This window comes from Dromaius novaehollandiae, unplaced genomic scaffold (assembly GCF_036370855.1).
Source record: "Dromaius novaehollandiae isolate bDroNov1 unplaced genomic scaffold, bDroNov1.hap1 HAP1_SCAFFOLD_33, whole genome shotgun sequence".
Lineage (NCBI taxonomy): Eukaryota > Metazoa > Chordata > Aves > Casuariiformes > Dromaiidae > Dromaius > Dromaius novaehollandiae.
This window is the reverse complement of record NW_026991456.1, coordinates 4,021,336-4,045,882: the sequence shown is the minus strand read 5'-3', so window position 1 is coordinate 4,045,882 and position 24,547 is coordinate 4,021,336. Positions and strand designations below refer to the sequence as shown.

The 24,547-nt window shown below is 50.4% G+C and overlaps 1 long non-coding RNA gene across 1 annotated transcript; it reads right to left on the bottom strand.

Moving 5' to 3' along the window:
* Positions 1-4,071: 4,071 nt before the first annotated feature.
* Positions 4,072-12,053, bottom strand: LOC135326625 (uncharacterized). The gene is made up of 2 exons (XR_010386926.1): positions 11,184-12,053; positions 4,072-8,151 (listed from the first exon to the last, which is right to left on the bottom strand). It is a non-coding gene; the product is annotated as an uncharacterized LOC135326625 (long non-coding RNA).
* Between the last annotated feature and the right edge of the window lie 12,494 nt (positions 12,054-24,547).

Genomic DNA, 24,547 nt, shown 5'->3' with positions numbered 1-24,547 from the left:
GACCCGCAGAACCCACTGGGCCAATCCACCCTAGCGCGGTTAAGAGGAAATGATGCGGCCATGGCTACACCCCAGCAGCAGGCAGCGGGCCTGAGACCTCGGGAGATACTGGTGGCAACAGAAGCATCTTGAAAGGCCTTTGATGATATTGGGCCACTGGTGCAGCAGGCAGAGCCATGGACGACTGTGAAGCAGAGAGTGGGAGAGCCGTTTGACAAGTTTTGTGACAGGCTACAGGCAGCAGTAGAACTTGCATCTTTACCAGACGCTGCAAAAGGAGCGGTGATGTTGGAATGTATCAAACAACAGGGCAACGAGTTGACAAAAGAAATCCTAAGAACAGCGCCTAAGGGAGCAAGTCCAGGGCAGACGATCAAGTACGTATTAGAACACCGGGACAAGACCACAGCCCTACAGATTGCTGCAGCAGTTATGGCAATGCCGGAGGTTAGAGCTAGAGGAGGTCCAAAAGGAGGCCCATGCTTTGGCTGCGGGCGAATGGGCCATTTGAGAGCACAGTGCACGAATAAGGGAAGTTACGCGCGCCCAACAAGGGGTATGGGGAGCCTTACATGCTGGGCCTGTGGAAAACCAGGACACAGAGCACGAGATTGTCGGCGGTCGGGAAACGAGAAGCGGGGAGGGCAACTAGGGGGCCACCCCTCCCCGGTGAGCCGGCCTCAAGTAGCCCCCGTCAACAACAACACACCGCTGATGGACAGCTCCAGCGACCAAACTCCGAAGGGAAACCCCGCGTGGCCCTGGTCTTAGGGTGTGAGAAGAGACCCCGAGTGAAAGCGCATCTGATAGGCCCACCAGGGGCAGGTCCTTCTAGCATCCCCTTAATAATGATGCTAGATACGGGGGCAGATGTTACATGTGTGCCCTCGTGGTTGTGGCCATCGAGTTGGCCAGCAAAAGTGGCAAGCTCGTTAGATGGAGTGGGAGGCAGGGCGGAGGCTATGATTTCTGAAACCGATATCACAATTGTATTGGAGGACCCGGATAGGCCTGCTCAGATCATCCGTGTGCGGCCGTACATAACTGCCATAGGGGAACCATTATTAGGGCGAGATGCCTTATTGCAAAGCAGCTTTCACCTGACAAATTTAGGGTAAGGGCCACTGCCTACCTCCTCAGGGCTCATTTCGCTGTCCCGCTGACATGGTGCTCCAATGAGCCTGTGTGGGTAGAGCAGTGGCCATTGACAGGGGACAAATTGGCGGCTGCCCGACAAATAGTAAGTAGAGAATTAGAGCAGGGACACCTGGAGGAAAGCCACAGTCCCTGGAACACTCCTATATTTGTGATACACAAAAAGGATAAGTCTAAATTTCGATTACTGCACGACCTACGAGCGGTAAATCAGCAGATGGAAGCGATGGGTGCCCTTCAGCCAGGGTTGCCACTACCATCAGTAATACCAAAGAATTGGCCAGTGGTGGTGATGGATATCCAAGATTGCTTTTTCTCTATACCATTAGCCCCTCAGGACAAAGCTCGATTTGCCTTCACACTGCCCTCAGAGAATCTGCAGGAGCCAGCAGCGCGATATCAATGGACAGTCCTCCTGCAGGGCATAAAAAATTCACCTACGATTTGTCAGGCGGTAGTAGCTAAGGTATTGCAGCCGGTAAGAGCGCAGTTCCCGCGCGCGCTTATCATCCATTACATGGACGACCTCCTAGTAGCTGCAGAGACCCAGCAAGAAACCGATCAGGCAGAACAGGCAGTAATTAACTGCCTAAATGAAGCAGGATTGTACGTCCAGAAAGCGAAAACGCAAAGGGGAGAATCTGTCGACTATCTGGGAACCACCATCCTCCCCAGAGCTGTGGTCCCACAGCCGATAAAGCTCAATAGAGAGATACGGACGTTGCATGATGTACAACAATTGGTTGGAGCTCTCCAATGGCTGCGAGGGCTGATAGGTATTCCCAAGGAGTGGATGGAGCCACTGTTCGAGTTGCTCAAGGGCCACAAACCATGGGAACCGAGGCAGATGACACCGAACGCGTTAGAAGCCCTCCGAAAAATAGAAGATCTCATGGCAAAGGGCGGAGTAACGAGATACGACCCGGCCAGACCTATCAATCTGTACGTGGCAGTTACAAGAACAGGAGCCATAGGCGTTCTAGGACAAGGGACGCCGGAGCGTCCAGAAGTCGTATGGTGGATAGTGTCGAACCAAATAAGTACGGCATACGTCACAATCGTAACAGCGTTGGCACAGATGATACAGAAGGGACGAACCGCCACCGTTCGGCACTTCGCGAAGGAGCCTGAGTCCATTTACCTGCCGGTAAAAAGGAGTCAATGGGACAGCGTGGTCCAGAAACAAGATAGTATAGCAATAGCTTTAGAAGGATTCCCAGGAACAATCAGATTATCACCTGTGCTGGAGATGTATACACACCTCACCGTCCTTCGGCCCCATCTGAAAGCCCGAGTGCTACAGCGACCTGCACCAGGGCGCACAGTGTTCACCGACGCGTCATCGGTGACCAGGGCAGCGGTCGTTGTGTGGCAAGATCAAAAGGCCCAATGGCACCGAGTGAAGATCAGCGAGCCGGACAGTAGCGTACAGCATCTAGAGGCCCGAGCTGTGGCGCAGGCATTATAAATGTGGCCAGAAGAGCATTTGAATGTAGTGACAGACTCCATGTTCGTCTTTAAATTGTTACACAACATGTCGTATCCCGGATGGGCCGGATTGCCCATTGCGCTAATGCTAGAAGAAGCCCTACAACAACGGCGGGCCACTGCCTCTGTTATTCATGTTCGGAGTCATGAGGCAATCCAAGGAGTGTACCAAGAAGGCAACAATAAAGCCGATCAAGCGGCCAAAGGTGTGTGGACAGTCGCAGAAGCAAGGCAGGTGCACGACCTTCTCCATGTTGGTGCAAAAGCACTGGCAAAAAGCTGCAACATCCCCCTCACCACGGCTCGTGAAGTGGTTGCGGCTTGCCCGTATTGCCAAAAAAACCCCCTGTGGGGCGCCGGCATCAACCCCAGGGGGCTGAAAGGAAACCAAATATGGCAAACGGACTTCACAATGTGCCAGCGACTTCGACCACGGCCCTGGCTGGCTGTTACAGTGGACACACACAGCGGTATCATCGTTGCGACCCAACATAAACGAGTCACAGCACGGGCGGCACAGTTGCATTGGCACACGGCAATGGCCTGGCTGGGTGCCCCAGAAACTATTAAAACAGACAACGGCACGTGTTTCACAGCGCAAAGCACGAGAGAATGGGCCGTACGGTGGGGAATTAAGCTAGTGCACGGTATTGCCTATAATAGCACAGGTCAAGCCATTGTCGAGTGAGCAAACCGCACTTTAAAGCAAAGGATCGAGATTCTTGGGGAGGGGGAAGGATATACACAAAGAATCCCCGCGCACAAACAATCAGAAATAATTATGCGCGCCTTATTCGGTCTGAACCAGTTCATCAGGGGGGAGGAGAACAAGACGCCAGCGGAAAAGCATTGGGTGGTCCGAGCGATGCACGAGGGACCAGACGTAAAGGTTCGAATCCCGGAAAAAGGGGAATGGGAAGAGGGGTGGCAGCTGGTAACCCAAGGACGAGGGTATGCAGCGGTCAGGCAGGGAGAAATGGTAAGATGGGTCCCTATGAAGTGGGTACGCCCAGACCTCAGGGCAAGGACAAGACAGGAAGCAGAGAGTCAGGTGAATTAATGAATGTCTGAGTTTTATTGCAGGGGAGGACCACCCTGAAAAGCCGATGATCCCTTCTAGCAGCAAAGACAACAGACAGGAGAAGAAGAACAGATGAGAAAAGGCGCGTGAAACCACAAGAACAACGCGTAACCAGAAAACCTGAGAAGATGGCAGGGGGAGCAACCCAAGTAGCTCTCCTCGTAGCGATGCTGGGACTGGGACTCCAAGGGGTGAAAGGCGAACCAATGTTAGCGAAATGGGGTAGTAACAATCTATGGCTGTCGCGGCCCGAAAGGAGTCGTTCAGGACGACCTCCCTCCCCTTGGGGCCAAACGACCAAGTTCGTGATGCCCTTGGACTGAATTAAGGTGAAACGACACCAGCCAACCAGTTTTAAGATTTATTAACACAAAGATAAGGCATGTGGTCAAATAGGATAATTCAATGGTGAATACTGCAACTAGCTAGACAAAACAGATCTTACCAACATTCAACAAAAGAGAAGGGGAAAGAGAGAGAGAGAGAGAGAGAGAGAGAAAGATATCACCACCCGTGGATCCAGCGGCGTCCTGTTGGTCCTCTTCCTTTGGGAGTCTCGGCAGTGGGGGGGGCTCCCGTCTGGTGGTAGGTGGCTCCTCTTCACCCTGGGTGTAAGTTTTGGTGGTGCGCGTGCAGTAATTACAACTCGAGTTGGGTCCGACCCTAGGTTAGCTCGGAATGACACGCGTGCAGTGGTTACAGCTCGAGTTGGGTACCTCCAAAGAGGGACCCTGAACAAAGAGGTCCCTGGGCAATTATAGCTTTTTCAAATTAAGTTTCCCACCCCCCCACGTGGTAGTTCAGACCAATAGTAATTTTTGAGTCTGGGGTCTCCTGCTCCTTATTGGATCTCATCGTTGTTCCTAGGCAGGCTGTTTCTTTTCTCCCTTATCTTTTCTGTTGCAGTTTCTGCAGACAGGTGTGTCTTCCTTCCTATAGGTGTGTCTTCCTTCCTCGGGTCCCACCATCATCTCTCAAGGTCTTGACAAAGAGGTGGTAACTCCAGCAATTAGCACTGTTTCAGCAGTGCACAGGAATGCAAATTGCTGGTAACTCCCTTATCATTCCCGCCTGCACCAGCTCTGGGGCCCTTTCTCACCAAACTAGGGAGTGCGGCCTAAGGCTTCAGCAAATTTAGCCACTCATGCCAAGCAAGTTTTATAGAAGTTGTGCTAAAAACAGATCCCAAAGTCTCTGCCCGACTGTGGTCTCGTTCAGTGCAGGCTCGGTGTGTTCCGGGTGGTCGCAGGGAGACCATCTCAGGGGTCGCAGCAGCCCAGTCCTGTTTCCGCCAGGGACAGATGGCTTGTTCGGGGTTATGGCCTGCCTGCACCCCATGCACCAAGAAATGTTTAAGGCAAAAAATTCATTCATCTGTCCGCCACACCACCCCGTGACTTAAACATTGATTGGTACGTCTCCTTCCTGAAGTCTTCATCCACAGTGGTGATATGAGATAGAGAGAGAGATATCAGAAAGAAGTATAGAAAGGGTAGAACAAGTCATGGGAAGAGTAAAAGGAACGATACAGGTTCAGGTAAAAGGTGCTTAACAGTGGTTACACAGAGGTGTTGCCCAATGCAAGCTCATGCTTTAACAATTTTAGCAACTTTTAACTTCACAGAACACACATCAAAATTGAGTTAACGAAGGTAAGTGATTGTTACAACAGGTATAACAGCTGGCAAATGCGGTATGGATGTCAATATGCAATTTCCTCCTTCAGGGTAAACTGGGAATGGGTTTAAATGATGGGTACTGTGGTTGGCTGTGGCCAATAGATGGCACGGATTTTCTTTATGCCGTCGGGTGAGGTGGTAGGAACAAATTGCATGTCGGATTAATTGAACAAAGCAAGGAATTGTACAAGGTAAAAACATTAAAGCGGCAACTGCACCTAACAAATACAATATTAACTGTTTCACCCACGGTGCCCCCGGTAACCAGGACCACAAATTGCCACTCCAGCCGTTCCAGGTTTGGACGGGGACATGGGCTATTTTTCTGATATCTTTGGTTAACTGGAGAACTACCTCGCCTACATCATCTATTTCTAAACAACAGTTGGAAATATTTAATTTCCCACACACCTCTCCCTCTTCAGCTAACAGATAGTCTAAAACCATGCGGTGCTGAAGGATTGCCGTGCGCATCTGTTGGGACTGCAGAGTTAAAAGATCTTTTGCATCAGCGGTTTTGTTGGTAATAATTTCTAGAGCCACTTTTAGGTTGTAAATTGGTTCTCTTGCCCCCGATATTAGTTCATTAGGATTCCAGGTTGCAGGCCCGTAATGTTGAACTATTCGTTCAGGAGGCCACTCATTATTTCCCCATTTTTGCATCTCACCCAAATCTACCTTAATGGATCGCGTCTTACGGGCAACCCTTCTGTCTCCGAGGTTATCATATACTTTTATGCCTAACCAAGGTCCGCCTGTTTCTGGTAAAAGGAAAAACAAAGGTCTGATAATCCCTGTATAACAAATTCCCGACCACCCCGCGGGTAAAAATTTATATGCTGTGTGTCTGCAGATCCAATAATGCCCCTTCTTAGCTCCAATGCCCTGAGCAAATGGCCCGTTTATCCCTGGTGGGAATTGAAAGTAAGTTGTGTCTCTGTCGCCCAGAGGGCTGAAAAATGTGGTTGCCCCATCACCTATTTGGCCGGTATAATACCAAGCCCCAGAAGTGCCTTCCCATTTGCAGGTTTGCTTGTAAGGGGGATAATTGGGTCGTTGGAGAGTTAAAGTTTTGTTTTTGTTTGACCAGTATCCCTCAAGTCCCCGATGACACCCCGTTTCATTGAGCCACATCCATAGGTGGAGATTCCTGTTTTTGTCAAGCGGCTTATGAGTGAGTGTCCATCGACATTTACTTTCCCCCACTTCGATCCCTCCCTCCTGGGTACGAATTAAACAATATTGCTCCATGGCTGGAAACTGAATTGGCCAGGTCCCACTGTCGTCCCACATGTCGTCCACGGTTTCGCTGTAATTGCTTACGATCTGGTCTGGGGTGAGGGATGTGGATGTCCACGGCCAGCTTGATAACCCTAGCGGTCCTCCGCAAACCCAGCAGTGGCTTAAATTGAAAGTTTGGCTTACTGCTTTCACCAGCAACACGAACTCGTTGTTCTCGAAGAGATTAAATGAGTTGGGGGAAGGTAGAGGGAGTGGTCGTTCGTTGCCCTCGTGGATGCATCCTTGAATCAGGATGGTCCAGAGTAGTAGGTGCATCTTGGTCAGACCACCACCCTTGAAAACATAAATAAGAACAAACTCGCTCCTCAGGTCAGAAGGAGGGAATAATCCATTTTGTGTGAATCTTGTGGGTTTTCCCACTAGCATCTTTTGCTCTCCAAGTATATTTATTATTCTATTAACCTCCCAGCAGTTTTGCTCCCAAAAAGGAAGCCATTCTGGGCAGCCTTTGAACACCATATATGAGTCCATGTAGATGTGTACAGGGGAGGTAGCCTGGCCTTTGCATTGGGATACGCTCCACACTGCAGCCAGCTCTCCCACCTGCGCACTGCCCTCTCCCTCTGTAATGATCTGCTCCTTAGTCCCCACTTGCAGCGCCACAGCCTGGTATCTCCAGGTTTTCCCTTTCTGCTTTGAGGAAGCATTTAGGATCTGATTGGAAAATGGGGGAGCTACTAGAATTACAGAGGGGAGTTGGGGGGTTTCTTTATTCAAGTCTGCCTCATCTTGTATATTTAAAACTTTAGCAGCTCCCTCTGTTACGGAGAAGACTTTGCAATAGTGCTGTATTTGTGTGTACCATTTTCGTACAGAGGCTCTCTGAGCCACCCCGTCAGGGGGCGGGGTCCCTGCCAGGACTGCTTTGGTCACCTTAAACGGACCTTGGAGAACTATGGGTTGCTTTCGAATAGTTCGTTCAGCCTCCCTTAGGGTGAGGCTGACTACAAACATCCCCTTCTCCCACGTAGTGTACTGTTTTTCAGCGTCATATAATGGCCTGGCAATAATTGAAAAATCAGGAATGTGCTTCCTCCAAAATACGAGCAGCCCTAGAGCATGTTGCAGGTCCTTTTTGGACTCCAGCATTTTAATTGAGTCTAATGAGGACAGGGTATCCGGGGGAATGCAGGTCATCCCCCCCCTCCACCAGATTCCCCAAAATTTTACTTCACTGGAGGGAGTTTGGATCTTTTCAGACGGAATTGTCAGCCCTGTCTGCTCTAGGTGAGCAATAATGTTGCACTGTGTTCTCTCAACGTCCTCTACCTGGCTCCCTCCCATGAGCATGCCGTCTATGTATTGATAAATTTTGACTCCCACCTGTATGGGGACAGTTTCGAGCTCTTGTGCTAGCGTAGGGGGATGCTTGTACCCCTGAGGTAGTTGAGTGAACTTGTATTGCTGTCTCTCCCACGTGAAGGCAAAACGCTCTTGGTCCTCAGGCTGCAAAGGGACCATAAAATACATGTATTTGACATCGATTGTTGCCATCACAGGGTGGGACTTCTCCTGGATAGTTGCTATTAATTCAGCAATATTTGGCACAGCAGCCGTCAGTGGGCCTGTATTGTTATTCAGATGCCGATAATCAATTGTCAATCTCCACTTTCTGTTTGGTTTACAGACTGGCCACACAGGGGAGTTACAGGGTGAGTGAGTGGGAATAATTATCTCCTGTTCTCGTAATTCAGTTATTACAGGGGCAATTCCCTCCCTTGCTCCTAATGGCAGAGCATAGGGTTTGACATTGATTATTTTTGAAGGAGGAAGTGCGGGTGCTGACTGAAGCAGCCTCGTCGAGGCTACAGGGAGTCCAAACGTCCACTCTTTTCCTCCCAAGTCTACCCAGGTACGGCCTTTTAGTAGGTCAAGTCCCATAATATTTGTTGGCAAATCTCCTAGTATCATTGTGGTTTCAACTGGAGATTCATCACCTGGCAGCCAGCATTTAATTCGGGCTGTCGGTTGTGGTTTAGAATTACCAAAAACATCAGTGACCCAGATTGGTTTCTTATCGGCCACTATTCCATTGTTATCAGCAATATCCTTCCGAAGAGCTGATATCTGGGCCCCAGTGTCTACTAAGAAAGTAACTGGAGTTTTAAAGGGCCCTAGTGGGAAAGTTATCAACAAGTCTCCTCTGCTGTTTTCTGTGAGCCTCCTTAAGTGGACCCACTGGCCATTCCCCGGCTCACTTAAAAGGGACAGCTTGGGGGGTTTTCCCGACTCCGGGCTTTTAAAATCAACCACATCAATTTCCTGGGGCGCAGACGGGGTTACTACTCTAGGTTCTTGGGATAGGGGAGCAGGATCTTTGGGATTTGAGGAAGATGGGGTTCCCCTTATCCTGTCCCAACTTCTTACCAAACTTTCCAGGTTGGGAGTTGGTAACCTATCCATGACTTCTCTGGGAATTCCCTTTGAAATGCCTTCTGCCCACAATAATTGTCTCCTGCTACCCGACACCCGTACCGGTTTCCCAGGATGTGGGGGTCGCGGCGATTTATGTTGCCTCCCACCTTCCTCAACTCTTCTTATTTCTGCTTTATGCTTTGTTTCCCCCTGGCCAGTGAACCCCATACGCCTTCCGTAATTAATTAGTTCCTGTGCCACTTCCCCCCAAGTCATGTCAGGGGAGCCTCCCCTTCCCCTCGGTCGGAGAGCTCGTAATCGGTCTTGCAGCTGAACAGCATATAGCTTTAAAGCATCAGGAAGTCCCCTGATCAGAGGATGTAACCTCTCGGGGTCTGCCACACACTGCATGGGGGAGGGCTGCTGCGGAAGCAGCAAACGGTCATGCATCAATTGGAGGCAAGCAGTTTTCTGCACGCTTTCCAAAATGTGGCCCGCTGTGGGTGTTTTAATAGAAAAAGGGTCTCCTCTTTCCATTGGGTCTAATCCTCCTGCCCAGTAGGCTACCCTCTGGGTCAAGGACCATGGTTCCCTATTATCATTTGTGGTTAGGAAGACTCCGGGTCCCCAATATCCTCTAGCCTCATCTTCGCTCAGCAGAATGCGATCCCCCCCAGTGAGGGAGACTCTCCACACATACTCAGTTTCAGTTTCCCGGGAGCCCCGGGAGTATTTTTCCTGTATTTTAGCCAAGTCCTGAGGGGAATAGGGGATAATACGCGTGGTATGTTGTTGAATACCCCCTTGACCATTATCAATGGTTTCAGTTTTAATCAAGGGTCTCATTACTACGTTCCCATCTCCAGGATAAAAGAGGTTCCTGCTCTCTTCTAATTCTTTAATTGGATATATGGATTTTAGATCAGATGCCTGTTTTCCGTCTAGTTTTGCCAAATTCGAGAATCCCAGGTCACTATCATCACACCCCCGCCTGTTTTCTTCCAGTTCAGACCGCAGGATTCTCTCTCGGTCTAATGAGTCCGATAAGATTGTTTGAAGTCGCTGAGTATGGTTGCGCTCAGCAGCGAGTTGACTTTGCAAGTTTCTCACCTGTTCTTGCAAAGACTCAATTGTCTCTTTGTCTCGACTCTGCGAGTTTCTTATCTGTTCTTGCAAGGACTCAATTGTCTCTTTATCACCTTGCCTCTCCCTCTGGGCAGCAATTAGTGCCGCCCCTAAAACAGCACAAACTGTTGCTTTTCCTTTCCCGGTTTGTAGTTTTCGTTCCTTTGCCAAAAGAGTGATCCTATCTGCCACCGCCTTTGAGTCATGCCAATTGTTTTGGGCCCAAGCCATGCCAGGAAGAGAGGGCAGGGCTTTATAGCCCTTCAATTTTTCAAAGAGAGGATTATCCTCCATTGTCGGATCCTCAAATCGATCCCGACAACAACTATCACACAACACAAAAGGAGACTACTCCAAGTTATTCAGCCTACTGTGGGTTCACGTACCCAGTGTGGATCTTTACAACAAGATCCTCTGTACTCCAAATTATTCAGCCTACTGTGGGTTCACGTACCCAGTGCGGATCTTTACAACAAGATCCTCTGTACTCCAAATTATTCAGCCTACTGTGGGTTCACGTACCCAGTGTGGATCTTTACAACAAGATCCTCTGTACTCCAAATTATTCAGCCTACTGTGGGTTCACGTACCCAGTGTGGATCTTTACAACAAGATCCTCTGTCCCCGCTCCTGGCAGGCACTTCCCAAGGAAGGGGCCACGCTAAGGGCCCTGGTGCCTTCTGGTAGGTTCAGTATCTCAAGGGCATCCTGCCGACTACGCCAATTATGTCGCGGCCCGAAAGGAGTCGTTCAGGACGACCTCCCTCCCCTTGGGGCCAAACGACCAAGTTCGTGATGCCCTTGGACTGAATTAAGGTGAAACGACACCAGCCAACCAGTTTTAAGATTTATTAACACAAAGATAAGGCATGTGGTCAAATAGGATAATTCAATGGTGAATACTGCAACTAGCTAGACAAAACAGATCTTACCAACATTCAACAAAAGAGAAGGGGAAAGAGAGAGAGAGAGAGAGAGAGAGAGAAAGATATCACCACCCGTGGATCCAGCGGCGTCCTGTTGGTCCTCTTCCTTTGGGAGTCTCGGCAGTGGGGGGGGCTCCCGTCTGGTGGTAGGTGGCTCCTCTTCACCCTGGGTGTAAGTTTTGGTGGTGCGCGTGCAGTAATTACAACTCGAGTTGGGTCCGACCCTAGGTTAGCTCGGAATGACACGCGTGCAGTGGTTACAGCTCGAGTTGGGTACCTCCAAAGAGGGACCCTGAACAAAGAGGTCCCTGGGCAATTATAGCTTTTTCAAATTAAGTTTCCCACCCCCCCACGTGGTAGTTCAGACCAATAGTAATTTTTGAGTCTGGGGTCTCCTGCTCCTTATTGGATCTCATCGTTGTTCCTAGGCAGGCTGTTTCTTTTCTCCCTTATCTTTTCTGTTGCAGTTTCTGCAGACAGGTGTGTCTTCCTTCCTATAGGTGTGTCTTCCTTCCTCGGGTCCCACCATCATCTCTCAAGGTCTTGACAAAGAGGTGGTAACTCCAGCAATTAGCACTGTTTCAGCAGTGCACAGGAATGCAAATTGCTGGTAACTCCCTTATCATTCCCGCCTGCACCAGCTCTGGGGCCCTTTCTCACCAAACTAGGGAGTGCGGCCTAAGGCTTCAGCAAATTTAGCCACTCATGCCAAGCAAGTTTTATAGAAGTTGTGCTAAAAACAGATCCCAAAGTCTCTGCCCGACTGTGGTCTCGTTCAGTGCAGGCTCGGTGTGTTCCGGGTGGTCGCAGGGAGACCATCTCAGGGGTCGCAGCAGCCCAGTCCTGTTTCCGCCAGGGACAGATGGCTTGTTCGGGGTTATGGCCTGCCTGCACCCCATGCACCAAGAAATGTTTAAGGCAAAAAATTCATTCATCTGTCCGCCACAATGGCTCACCTGGCAAACCGGACAGGAAATAAGCAATTTTGCCTGACGTTGGTGGGTGCGGGGCAGCCCTTTTAAGACATGCTTAATAGGGGTCCCATTGAATTTGACCGTAGACCTACCAAAGCTGAGAGAGCATTGACACGCTGAATGCGTCATTGCCCTGGGACCCGCAAGAGCTTGACCTTCTGGGTTCAGTAGTGGTAATTGGCTTGGGCTAGGACCATGGGCCAGGCAATTACTAATAGAAGAGTTGCACCTGCTACTGATGCTCGTGCTAGGCATATTAGTATGTAGACTAGTGTTTAGATGCTTGGTAAGACAACTGCTAGAAAAGGGGTGGTCCCACCCACACCCACACTATGAACGCTTAACCCGCGACACGGCAATTTAAAGCAAATAGCATAGTCAAAGCATGGGGAGGGGGAGATGTAGGGAACGGCGATCGGAAGATCTCGCGATGGCACGGAAAGAGGAAGGAAGAGGAAGGATATGACGTAGAGATAGCAGTATGCTTGTAGGTATATAAGCAAATACATGCGTACAATAAACGCCATTTGCAGCATCCTCATATTGGTGTCAGTGCTCATTGGCCCGGAGGCTGGGGGAGCCTCCGTGCCGTCTCAGGCGAACGGGAGAGTGTCGCATCAGAAGGCGACAGTGACCGAATTTGAAAAGGAATTCCAATCCTGGTGGTATCTGGTCAATTTTACTTATGATCCTATCAACACTGAGGCCACAGCCTTTGTTTCAACAATACGTAATGCTTCAACATATACAATATATCCAATCATTGCGTTAGGATTAAATCACAATGGAGCTATACTCTATCCATTGGAACACAGAGTATGGGCCCAACGAAATGGAAATAAATGGCAAACTGTGGACGTTAGCGCATGTATTGTACAGGAACAGCAAGGGTTTATTTGTGAAAGTAATACCATCAAAGCCCAAGACATTTGTCTTGACACTGAGCAAAATGTTTGTCACTTTGAAATACACCCTGATGAAACACCTGCAACTATACTTGTATATATTGGGAGAGGGTGTGTATGTATGAGAACCTTTTGTAGTCTTATAGTTATAGATGGCATTGTAGTAGATATGAGTAATCATTGAAATATTTGTATTTGTAGCTTTACCAAAATCATGGGATGTGATTTCAATTATTCAGCTCCTATCACGTCTTATCAATTGTTACAATCTAATTATACATTAATTCAAAATTTACTACCTACTCCCATTGGGATGAATCTCACCCTGGTAAGGAAACTACTGCAACATGATGATTTGCGTTGACTGCTAGAGCACATCCGGAACAGTGGACAGAAAACTCTAATCACTGTTCACCATGATGCAAAAGAGATACATCATATCTTAGAAAGGGTAAAAAGGGATGGAGAACATCATGGCTGGGAAACTCTTCTAGGGTGGTCACCAACCACAACAGGGATTTATAATCATGTATTGCACCCAGTAGTAGTTGTGTTCAGTTTAACTGTGTTATGCCTATTGCTTACGATCATATTATATATAAGAGTATGGAAAGTGATAGTATGCCTCGAAAGACTTCGAGAACTCTGTTTAAAATATTAGCAGGGATGCTTCATAAAAACAAAGGGGGGAAACTGTTAAAGAATAGTGAATTGAAACTGTCTAGAAATGGCTGCTTAGCACAACTTACATAAAACTTGCTTAGCATGAGTGGCTAGATTTGCTGAAGCCTTAGGCCGTGCGTGGGAAAAGTAACGAATCTTTACTTAGTTTAATAAAAAATAGTGCCTCAGAGCTCGTTCAGGCTGGGAAGATAAGGGAGCCACACGCAGTCTGCGCACCTGTGTCACCGACTCCGAGAGGGAAGACGCCAAAACAATGGGGGAAAATAAGACCTTGGGAGGCAACCGCCAGACCCAACAAAAACAGAAGTACAACCGTCATCAGAGACTGCAAAAAAACAAGAATAAGGAGAAAACCAGCTTGCCTCAGAAAGACGATGAGACCCAATGAGGAGCAGGAGACCCCAGACCAAAAAATTACTATTGGTCTAACTATCGCGTGAGGGGTGGGAAATGGAAGTCGAAAAGACTATAATTACCCAGGATTTGTTTATGTTAGGGTCCCTCTTCGGAGGCACCCAGCTCGAGCTGTAATTACGGCACACGTGTGATTAAAATTTAATTTGTTTTGATTTGGCTCTGAACTTTACTTGGGGGAACCTAGGGTCGAACTCTGTTATGGTGGCCGACAAGCCTAATTTCCATAACAGGCTGATGAGGCTGCAAAAAGGGCAGCATTATCCATGTCAGTGGCAGCATTAGTTCCAGAGAGAATGTTAAAAATGGAAATTCCAGTATACACTGAAAAAGAAAATAAATTAGCAGAAATACTGAAATGCATAAAAACTCCTGAAGGATGGTGGGTGACATCTACTGGACAGTGTGTGGTAACTTTGCCGATAATGAAGAAGCTGATGAAGCAAATACATGGTAGTACCCACACGGGAGCTGAGGCATTGGTTGAAACAGTTAAAAGATTTGCTGTGGGAGTTAGTATGTTAATAATTGCAAAGGGTATTACACAAAAATGTGAAATCTGTCTTAGAAATAATCCCAGGATTCAGAAGAAGCCCCCCCAGGGGAAGTAAAAAGGGGCTTCATGCCTGGGGATTACTGGCAAATTGATTTTTTCTGAATTACCAAGATGTAATGGATATAAATATTTGTTGGTAATTGTTGACACCTTTTCAGGATGGCCTGAGGCTTTCCCGTGTCGTACCACTAAAGCAGGGGAGGTAGTGAAAATGTTATTAAAAGAAATCATACCAAGATTTAGGGTACCAGAAGGGTTTTCTTCAGATAGGGGACCTCATTTTATAGCAGAAATAGTACAACAAATCTCAAAAATACTACAAATTAAATGGGACTTACATACCCCCTGGAGGCCACAATCCAGTGGAAAAGTGGAAAGAATGAATCAAACAATTAAGAGACAGGTAGGAAAATTGTGTCAGGAGACTCAGATGAAATGGACTGATGTTTTACCTCTGGCATTATTAAGAACCAGAATAACCCCAAGGGTTAGGGAGAAAGTTAGTCCATTTGAGATTCTGTATGGCAAACCTTACACTGTAAATTTAACTGGAAATGAAATTCAAATGCACGTTAAGGGTGATCAAATTTTAAGTGATTATCTCTTGTCTATGGCAAAGGTTCTTCTCTCCGTAGGTACATCCAGTTATACTTTTAGATTACACCCGAGTGAAAGCAGTACCTCGAGAGACGTGGAAAGCTGAACAAGTTCAACCTCTAAAGTTAAAAATATATAAAGATATATGAGATGTATTAGAAGCGAATCGGTTTTAAATTTAGATTGTATTCAGGGAAAAAATGCTTTAATCTGTTTGTTAGGAATAGGGTTAATATTGTTGTTACGGTATCTGTGTAAAAATGATGTTCTCCTTAACAACCAGGGGAGAAATGTGGTGGTTAGTTTTTCTAGGTTACCTGAGCCAAACAATTAAAGGGAATCAGGAAGGATTTTGGAGTCACAATCTCCATTTGGAAGTAATTACGAAATCTATGAAGATAGTTAACCAGAGGGATTGCTGGGTGTGTACCCACTTCCCTGAACTTTCCAACAAGGACTTCCCACTAATTGGAGTGCCTATGAAACAACCAAACAGGAATGCGAAGTCCAGAGTGTGACAGGAGATTATTATCAATGTATCCAAAGATGTAATAATAGTAATAAATGGTGGGAGAAAACTATACTTTATGGAAAGCAACCGATCAACTGTACTGGAGCCATTAAGGTAGGAGGTCATAAAGATTGCTCTCGGATACCTGAATAGGTTATAAGTGGCCAAGTAAGGAACTAAATGGGTGGCGTGTTCCAAAAGGTAGTGGATGGTATTGGTTGTGTGGAAACAAGGCACGAAAAGTGCTACCTCCTAATTGGTCAGGGACATGTACTTTAGGGGCAATAATCCCTAATGTTACCATAAGAAAAGAATTGAGTAATAAATACCAAAAATCCTGGCTAAGAACATTCATAAGGAGACAAAAGAGGGTCAATAATCCTTTAATAGATCGACCTACTAGGTTGCAGTCATTTGTAAGGTGGCTGTTTCCACAACTGGGAGTGAGTGAACTTGAAAAAGCAATAGTAAATATTTCAGCAGTTATTGAAAAAAATAGGGAATAAAACCTCTGATGCCACTGCAGCTTTACAAGAGGAGGTTTCAGAAACTGCGAAAATAACTACCCAAAACAGGATGGCTCTAGAGATGTTATTGGCATCTCAGGGAGGAGTATGTACAATAATAAATACTAGTTGCTGTGTATATGTGGATCAAAGCGGGAGAATTTCTACCGATCTAAATGAAATCTGGAAGCAGACTGAAATCTTACATGGGGTTCAGAAAGAGGATACCTCTTTTGGATTTGAAGAAACATGGAAATGGTTGACTTCCTGGTTCCCTGACGTGAGCTCATGGGTTAGAAAGTGTTTAACAATTTTGGGAATGGTGTTAGTAGTTTTTGTATGCGTTTATGTAGTGATTCAATGCATTTGTAGATGTTGTACAAAATTAATATGGGAAAGATTTTAAAAGAGTGAGACTAATATGAAAATGGTCATATAAGTCTCAAAGGGGGGAATTGTTACAAGACAACCCTGGGAAGCTCGGAAGGAATGCGTGAACTAGGTAGATTAGGATAACTTCTAACATTAAGTCTGAAGTGGTCTAGAGGTAGCCACTTAGATAAAACTTGCTTCATGAGTAGCTAAATTTGCTGAAGCCTTAGGCCGCACTCCTAGTTCAGTAAGAAAGGGCCCCAGAGCTGGTGCAGGCTGGAAAGATAAGGGAGTTACAAGCAGGCTGCATTCCTGTGCCCCACACTCCGAAAGGGAGGATGTCAAGGCTTTGAAATAAGGCCTGCTTGGGCACCAGGACCTTGGGAAGCAAAACCTCCTCTCACTGCTGAAACAATGTTAATTAAGGGGTCTGGACTATCTCCCCCTTGTCAGGACTTTGGGAGATAACACCTACTGTCCCTGCTGGGGCAGTGTTAATTGATCTCCCCTCATCAGGACCTTGGGAGACAGGGGTGGGACCCGGGGAATGAAGAAATCACTAACCAATCAGTGTAAAAGGGAAAATTGCAAATCTGGCAATTTGTTTGTATAAATGCTACTTGAAAAGTTGGGGGGAGGGGGTGTGCTTGATTTGTGGGAAACGACCGAGCACCCAGGCTTGTGCAACTCTGAAATAAATAAGCAAATGTCTCTCCTGAGTGTGTAATTATTGGCTTATTGCACACCGGGCAACGAATCCGCTTTTCAGACAACAGCAGCAGCCTCAGTGCCTGATATACGAGGGGCAGGCCAGTGCCTGCTGGCTGTGCTTGTGAGGTCACAGCAGCCTCCGTGCCCTATAGGCCAGTGGCAGGCCCATAGCTGCTGGCTGTGCTCGTGAGGTCACAGCAGGCCCATTGACTGATATGCCAGTGGGATGCCCAAGGCTGTTTGCTGTGCTTGTGAGGTCACATTTGTCTCAGTGCTTCACAGGCCAGTGGCAGGCTCCTGGCTGCTGGCTGTGCTCGTGAGGTCACAGCAGCCTCTGTGCCCTATAGGGCAGTGGCAGGCTCATGGCTGTTTGCTGTGCTTGTGAGGTCACAGCAGTCTGAGTGCCTGATAGCCAGTGGCAGACCCACAGCTGCTGGCTGTGCTTGTAACGTCACAGCAGTCCTATTGCCTGATAGGCCTGTGGCAGGCCTCTGTCTGCTGGCTGCCTTTTGAGGTCACATTTGTCTCTGTACCTTATAGGGCAGTGGGAGGCCCATGGCTGCTGGCTGTGCTTGTGAGCTCACAGCAGCCTCACAGCCACAGTGCTTAATAGGCGAGTGGCAGGATCCTGTAAGCCAGCTTTTTTTGTGAGGTTAGAGCACTCTCATTGCCTCATAGGCCAGTGGCAGACCCCTGTTTGCTGGCTGTGCTTGTGAAGTCAAAGCAGTCCCAGTGCCTGATACACCAGGGGCAGGGCCCTGGCTGCATTCTGTGCTTGTGAGGTCACATTTATCTCAGTGCTTCACAGGGCAGTGGCAGTCCCCTGGCTGTGCTTGTGAGGTCACAGCAGCCTCCATGCCCTATACGCCAGTGGCAGGCCAATGGATGATGGCTGTGCTTGTAAGGTCACAATAACCTCAGGGCCTGATAGGCCAGTGTCAGCTTCCTGTGTGCTGGCTGTGCTTGTGAAGTCAAAGCAGTCCCAGTGCATCATACACCAGGGGCATCCCCTGGCTGCTGGCGGTGCTTGTGAGGTCACAGCAGCCTCAGTGCCTCCTAGGCCAGTGTCAGGCTCATGGCTGCTGGCTGTGCTTGTGACGTCACAGCAGCCTCAGTGCTTCCTACGACAGTGTCAGGCTCCTGGCTGCTGGCTGTGCTGGTGATGTCACAGCAGCCTCAGTGCTTCCTAGGCCAGTGTCAGGCTCCTGGCTGCTGGCTGTGCTGGTGATGTCACAGCAGCCTCAGTGCTTCCTAGGCCAGTGGCAGGCCCCTGGCTGCTGGCTGTGCTTGTGAGGTCACAGCAGCCTCAGTGCTTCCTAGGCCAGTGTCAGGCTCATGGCTGCTGGCTGTGCTTGTGACGTCACAGCAGCCTCAGTGCTTCCTACGACAGTGTCAGGCTCCTGGCTGCTGGCTGTGTTTGTGAGGTCACAGCAGCCTCAGTGCCTCCGAGGCCAGTGGCAGGCTCATGGCTGCTGGCTGTGCTTGTGAGGTCACAGCAGCCTGACTGCCTCCTAGGCCAGTGGCAGTCTCATGGTTGCTGGCTGTGCTTGTGAGGTCACAGCAGCCTGACTGCCTCCTAGGCCAGTGGCAGGCTCCTGGCTGCTGGCTGTGCTTGTGACGTCACAGCAGCCTCAGTGACTCATAGGTTAGTCTACAGCGCCTCCTGCTGGCTGTGTTTGTGAGGTCACAGCACCCTCAGTGCCTCCTAGGCCAGTGTCAGGCTCATGGCTGCTGGCTGTGCTGCTGAGGTCACAGCAGCCTGAGTGCCTCTGAGGCCAGTGGCAGGCTCATGGCTGCTGGCTGTGCTTGTGAGGTCACAGCAACCTCAGTGCCTCATAAGCCAGTGGCAGGCCCCTGACTGCTGGCTGTACTGGTGAGGTCACAGCAGCCTGAGTGCCTCTGAGGCCAGTGGCAGGCTCATGGTTGCTGGCTGTGCTTGTGAGGTCACAGCAGCCTGAGTGCCTCATAGGTTAGTCTACAGCGCCCCCAGCTGGCTGTGTTTGTGAGGTCACAGCACCCTCAGTGCCTCCTAGGCCAGTGTCAGGCTCCTGGCTGCTGGCTGTGCTTGTGACGTCACAGCAGCCTCAGTGCCTCCGAGGCCAGTGGCAGGCTCCTGGCTGCTGGCTGTGCTTGTGAGGTCACAGCAGCCTCAGTGCCTCCTAGGCCAGTGGCAGGCTCATGGTTGCTGGCTGTGCTTGTGAGGTCACAGCAGCCTGAGTGTCTCATAGGTTAGTCTACAGCGCCTCCTGCTGGCTGTGCTTGTGATGTCACAGCAGCCTGAGTGCCTCATAGGTTAGTCTACAGCGTACCCTGCTGGCTGTGTTTGTTAGGTCACAGCAGCCTCAGTGCCTCCTAGGCCAGTGTCAGGCGCATAGCTGCTGGCTGTGCTTGTGAGGTCACAGCAGCCTGACTGCCTGTGAGGCCAGCGGCAGGCTACTGGCTGCTGGCTGTGCTTGTGAGGTCACAGCAGCCTCAGTGCCTCCTAGGTTAGTCTACAGGGTCCGCTGCTGGCTGTGCTTGTGAGGTCACAGCAGCCTGGGTGGCTCCTAGGCCAGTGGCAGGCTCATGGTTGCTGGCTGTGCTTGGGATGTCACAGCAGCCTGAGTGCCTCCTAGGCCAGTAGCAGGCTCCTGGCTGCTGGCTGTGCTTGTGAGGTCACAGCAGCCTCAGTGCCTCCGAGGCCAGTGGCAGGCTCATTGCTGCTGGCTGTGCTTGTGAGGTCACAGCAGCCTCAGTGCCTCCGAGGCGAGTAGCAGGCTCCTGGATGATGACTGTGCTTTTTGGTCACAGCAGCCTGAGTGCGTACTAGGCCAGGGGTATGCTCCTGGCTGCTGGCTGTGCTGGTGAGGTCACAGCAGCCTCAGTGCTTCTCAAGCCAGTGTCAGGCTCCTGGCTGCTGGCTGTGCTTGTGATATCACAGCAGCCTCAGTGCCTCTAAGGCCAGTGTCAGGCTCATGGCTGCTGGCTGTGCTTGTGAGGTCACAGCACCCTCAGTGCCTCATAGGTTAGTGTCCAGCGCCCCCTGCTGGCTGTGCTTGTGATGTCACAGCAGCCTGAGTGCCTCCTAGGACAGTGTCAGGCTCCTGGCTGCTGGCTGTGCTTGTGAGGTCACAGCAGCCTCTGTGCCTCATAAGTTAGTCTACAGGGCCCCCTGCTGGTTATGCTTGTGAGGTCACAGCACCCTCTGTGGCTGCTAGGCAAGTGTCAGGCTCATGGCTGCTGGCTGTGCTTGTGATGTCACAGTAGCCTCAGTGCCTCATAAGTTAGTCTACAGGGCCCCCTGCTGGTTATGCTTGTGAGGTCACAGCACCCTCTGTGCCTGCTAGGCAAGTGTCAGGCTCCTGGCTGCTGGCTGTGCTTGTGAGGTCACAGCAACCTCAGTGCCTCATAAGCCGCTGGCAGTCCCCTGACTGCTGGCTGTGCTTGTGAGGTCACAGCAGCCTCAGTGCTTCCTAGGCCAGTGGCAGGCTCCTGGCTGCTGGCTGTGCTTGTGAGGTCACAGCAGCCTCAGTGCTTCCTAGGCCAGTGGCAGGCTCATGGCTGCTGGCTGTGCTTGTGAGGTCACAGCACCCTCTGTGCCTGTTAGGCAAGTGTCAGGCTGCTGGCTGCTGGCTGTGCTTGTGAGGTCACAGTAGCCTCAGTGCCTCATAAGTTAGTCTACAGGGTCCCCTGCTGGCTGTGCTTCTGAGTTGACAGCAGCGTCAGCGCCTCCTAGGGCAGTGGGAGGCTAATGGCGGCTGCCTGTGCTTGTGAGGTCACAGCAGCCTCCGTGCTGTATAGGCCAGTGGCAGGCCCATAGCTGCTGGCTGTGCTTGTGAGGTCACAGCAGTCCTATTGCCTGATAGGCTTGTGGCAGGCCCTTGGCTGCTGGCTGTGCTTGTGATGTGCCATCAGCCTCCTTTTCCTGTAAGCCAGAGGCAGGCCCATAGCTGCTGGCTGTGCTTGTCAGGTCACAACACTCCTACAGCCTGATAGGCCCGTGGGAGGCCCCATCTGCTGGCTGCCTTTTGAGGTCACATTTGTCTCTGTACCTTATAGGGCAATGGCAGGCCTCTGGCTCCTCGCTGTGCTTGTGAGGTCACAGCAGCCTCAGTGCCCTATAGGCCAGTGGCAGGCCCATAGCTGCTGGCTGTGCTTGTCAGGTCACAGCAGTCCTATTGCCTGACAGGCCAGTGGCAGACCCACAGCTGCTGGCTTTGCTTGTGACGTCACAGCAGCCTCAGTGTCTTATAGGGCAGTTGGATGCCCATGCCTGCTGGCCGTGCTTGTGAGGTCACAGCAGCCTCAGTGCCTGATAGGCCAGTTCGAGGCCAATGACTGCTGGGTGGGCTTGTGAGGTCAGAGAAGCCTCAGTGCCCTATAGGGCAGTGGCAGGCCCCTGACTGTTTACTGTGCTTCTGAGTTGACAGCAGCGTCAGCGCCTCATTGGGCAGTGGGAGGCCCCTGGCTGCTCCCTGTGCTTGTGAGGTCACAGCAGCCTCCGTGCCTCATAGGCCAGTGGCAGGCCCAAAGCTGCTGTCTGTGCTTGTGAGGTCACAGCAGTCCCATGGCCCGATAGGCCAGTGGCAGGCCCATAGCTGCTGGCTGTGCTTGTGAGGTCACAGCAGCCTCTGTGCCCTATAGGGCAGTGGCAGGCTCATGGCTGTTTGCTGTGCTTGTGAGCTCACAGCAGTCCCATTGCCTGATAGGCCAGTGTGACGCCATTGGCTGCTGGCTGTCCTTTTGAGCTCACAGCAGTCTGAGTGCCTGATAGCCAGTGGCAGACCCACAGCTGCTGGCTGTGCTCGTGAGGTCACAGCAGTCCCATTGCCTGATAGGCCAGTGCGAGGCCATTGGCTGCTGGCTGTCCTTTTGAGCTCACAGCAGTCTGAGTGACTGATAGGCCAGTGGCAGGCCTCTGCGTGCTGGCTGCATTTTGAGGTCACCTTGGTCTCAGTGCCTCATCAGGCAGTGGGATGCCCATGGCTGCTGACTCTGCTTGTGAGCTCACAGAATTACCAGTGCCTGATAGGCCACTGGCAGGCCCCAGGCGGCTTCCTGTCCTTGTCAGGTCACATCAGCCTCTGTGTCTGATAGGGAAGTGGAAGGTGTTGTAGAGGCCTCTGAGTGCCTTTTTTTTGCAGTGCAGGGTCCTCAGGGTGCTTTTTTTTGCAGTGTAGTAGCCTCCAAGTGCCTTTTTTTGCAATGTAGGGGCTTCCGAGTGCCTTTTTTGTGGTGCAGGGACCTCCAAGTGCCTTTATTTCCAGTGTACAGGCCTGCAAGTGCCTCTTTTTCCAGTGCAGGAGCCTCCGAGTGCCTTTCTTGGTGGTGCTGGGCCCCCCGAGTGCCTTGTTTCACATTGTAGCAGCCCCCAAGAGCCTTTGTTTGTGCTGTAGGGGCCACTGAGTGCCTTTTTTTGTGGTGTAGCGCCCTCCGAGTGCCTTTTTTTGCATTGTAGCAGCCTCCAAGTGCCTTTTTTGTGGTGCACTGGCCTCCGAATGCCTTTTTTTCCAGTACAGGGGCCTCCGAGTGCCTTTCTCTACAGTGTAGCAGCCTCCGAGTGCCTTTTTTTGTGGTGCAGGGCCCTGCGAGTGCCTTTTTTTCAGTGTACTGGCCTCCGAGTGCCCTTTTTTGCAGTGTGGAGGCCTCTGAGTGCCTTTTTTTGAGGTGCGGGAGCCTCCGAGTGCCTTTATTTCCAGTGTAGGGGCCTCCGAGTGCCTTTTTTTTGCATTGTAGCAGCCCCCAAGTGCCTTTTATTGTGCTGTAGGGGCCTCCGAGTGCCTTTCTCTGTGGTGTAGGGGCCTCCGAGTGCCATTTTTTCTGGTGAACAGGCCTGCAAGTGCCTCTTTTTGCAGTGCAGGAGCCTCCGAGTGCCTCTTTTGGTGGTGCTGGGCCCTCCGAGTGCCTTGTTTCACATTGTAGCAGCCCCCGAGTGCCTTTTCTTGTGCTGTAGGAGCCACCGAGTGCCTTTTCTTGTGGTTCAGGGGCCTCTGAGTGCCTTGTTTCACATTGTAGCAGGCCCCAAGTGCCTTTTTTGTGCTGTAGGGTCCTCCGAGTGTCTTTTTTTCCAGTGTAGGGGCAGCCAAGTGCCTTTTTTTGCGGTGCTGGGGCCTCAGGGGGCATTTTTTTCCATTGCAGGTGCCTCCAAGTGCCTTTCTCTGCAGTGTAGCAGCCTCCGAGTGCCTTTTTTTCCGGTGTACAGGCCTGCAAGTGCCTCTTTTTCCAGTGCAGGAGCCTCCGAGTGCCTCTTTTGGTGGTGCCGGGCACTCCGAGTGCCTTGTTTCGCATTGTAGCAGCCCCCGAGTGCCTTTGTGCTGTCGGGGCCACCCAGTACCTTTTTTTGTGGTGTGGTCCTCTGAGTGCCTTTTTTTACAGTGTAGTGGCCTCCGAGGGCTTTTTTTTTTTCCTCTGCAGGGGCCTCCGAGTGCCTTTGTCTGTGGTGTAGCGCCCTCCAATTGCCTTTTTTTGTGATGCAGCGGCCTGCAAGTGCCTATTTCTGCGGTGCAGGGGCCTCCGAGTGACTTTTTTTCATATGTAGGGGCATCCGAGGGCCCTTTTCCTGGCGGTGCAGGGCCCTCTGAGTGCTTTTTTTCATGGTGCAGTGGTTTTCAAGTGCTTTTTCTTTGCAGTGGGGCCTCCGAGAGCCCTTTTTTTGCGGTGCAGGTCCTTCTGAGTGCCTTTTTTGCTGTGCAGTGGTCTCCACGTGCCTTTTTTTGTGGTGCAGGTCCTCGCTCTGCTTGTGAGTTTGCTTCTGCCTCTGTGCTTGATAGGCCAGTGGCAGGGTCATGCCACCTGGCCTTGCTTGTGAGGATACTTGTGTCTGCATGCCGAAAAGGGCAGTGGCAGGCCCATGGTTGCTGGTTGTGTCTTACGATGTCACTTTGACCTGCATGCCATTGCATGCATGGCATGCATGGGCATGCACTGCCACGCCCATGGCTGCTGGTCTGCTTGGGTGTTCCCTTCTTTCTCCGTGCTTGATGCGCCATGGCAGGCCCAGAGCTGCTGGCTGTGCTTGTGAGGTCCCTTTGACCTCAGTGCCTGATGAGGCACTCAGAGCGCCATGAGTCCTGCCTGCGCTTCTGAGCTCACTTCTGCCTCAGTGCCTGATTGGCAAGTGGCAGGCCACTGGCTGCTTGCTGAGGTAGTGAGGTCATTTTTACCAGCAGCCCTAAACTTAGCGCTACGGGATGTTCAGAATCCTCCGTGACAGCCTCTAAGACTATT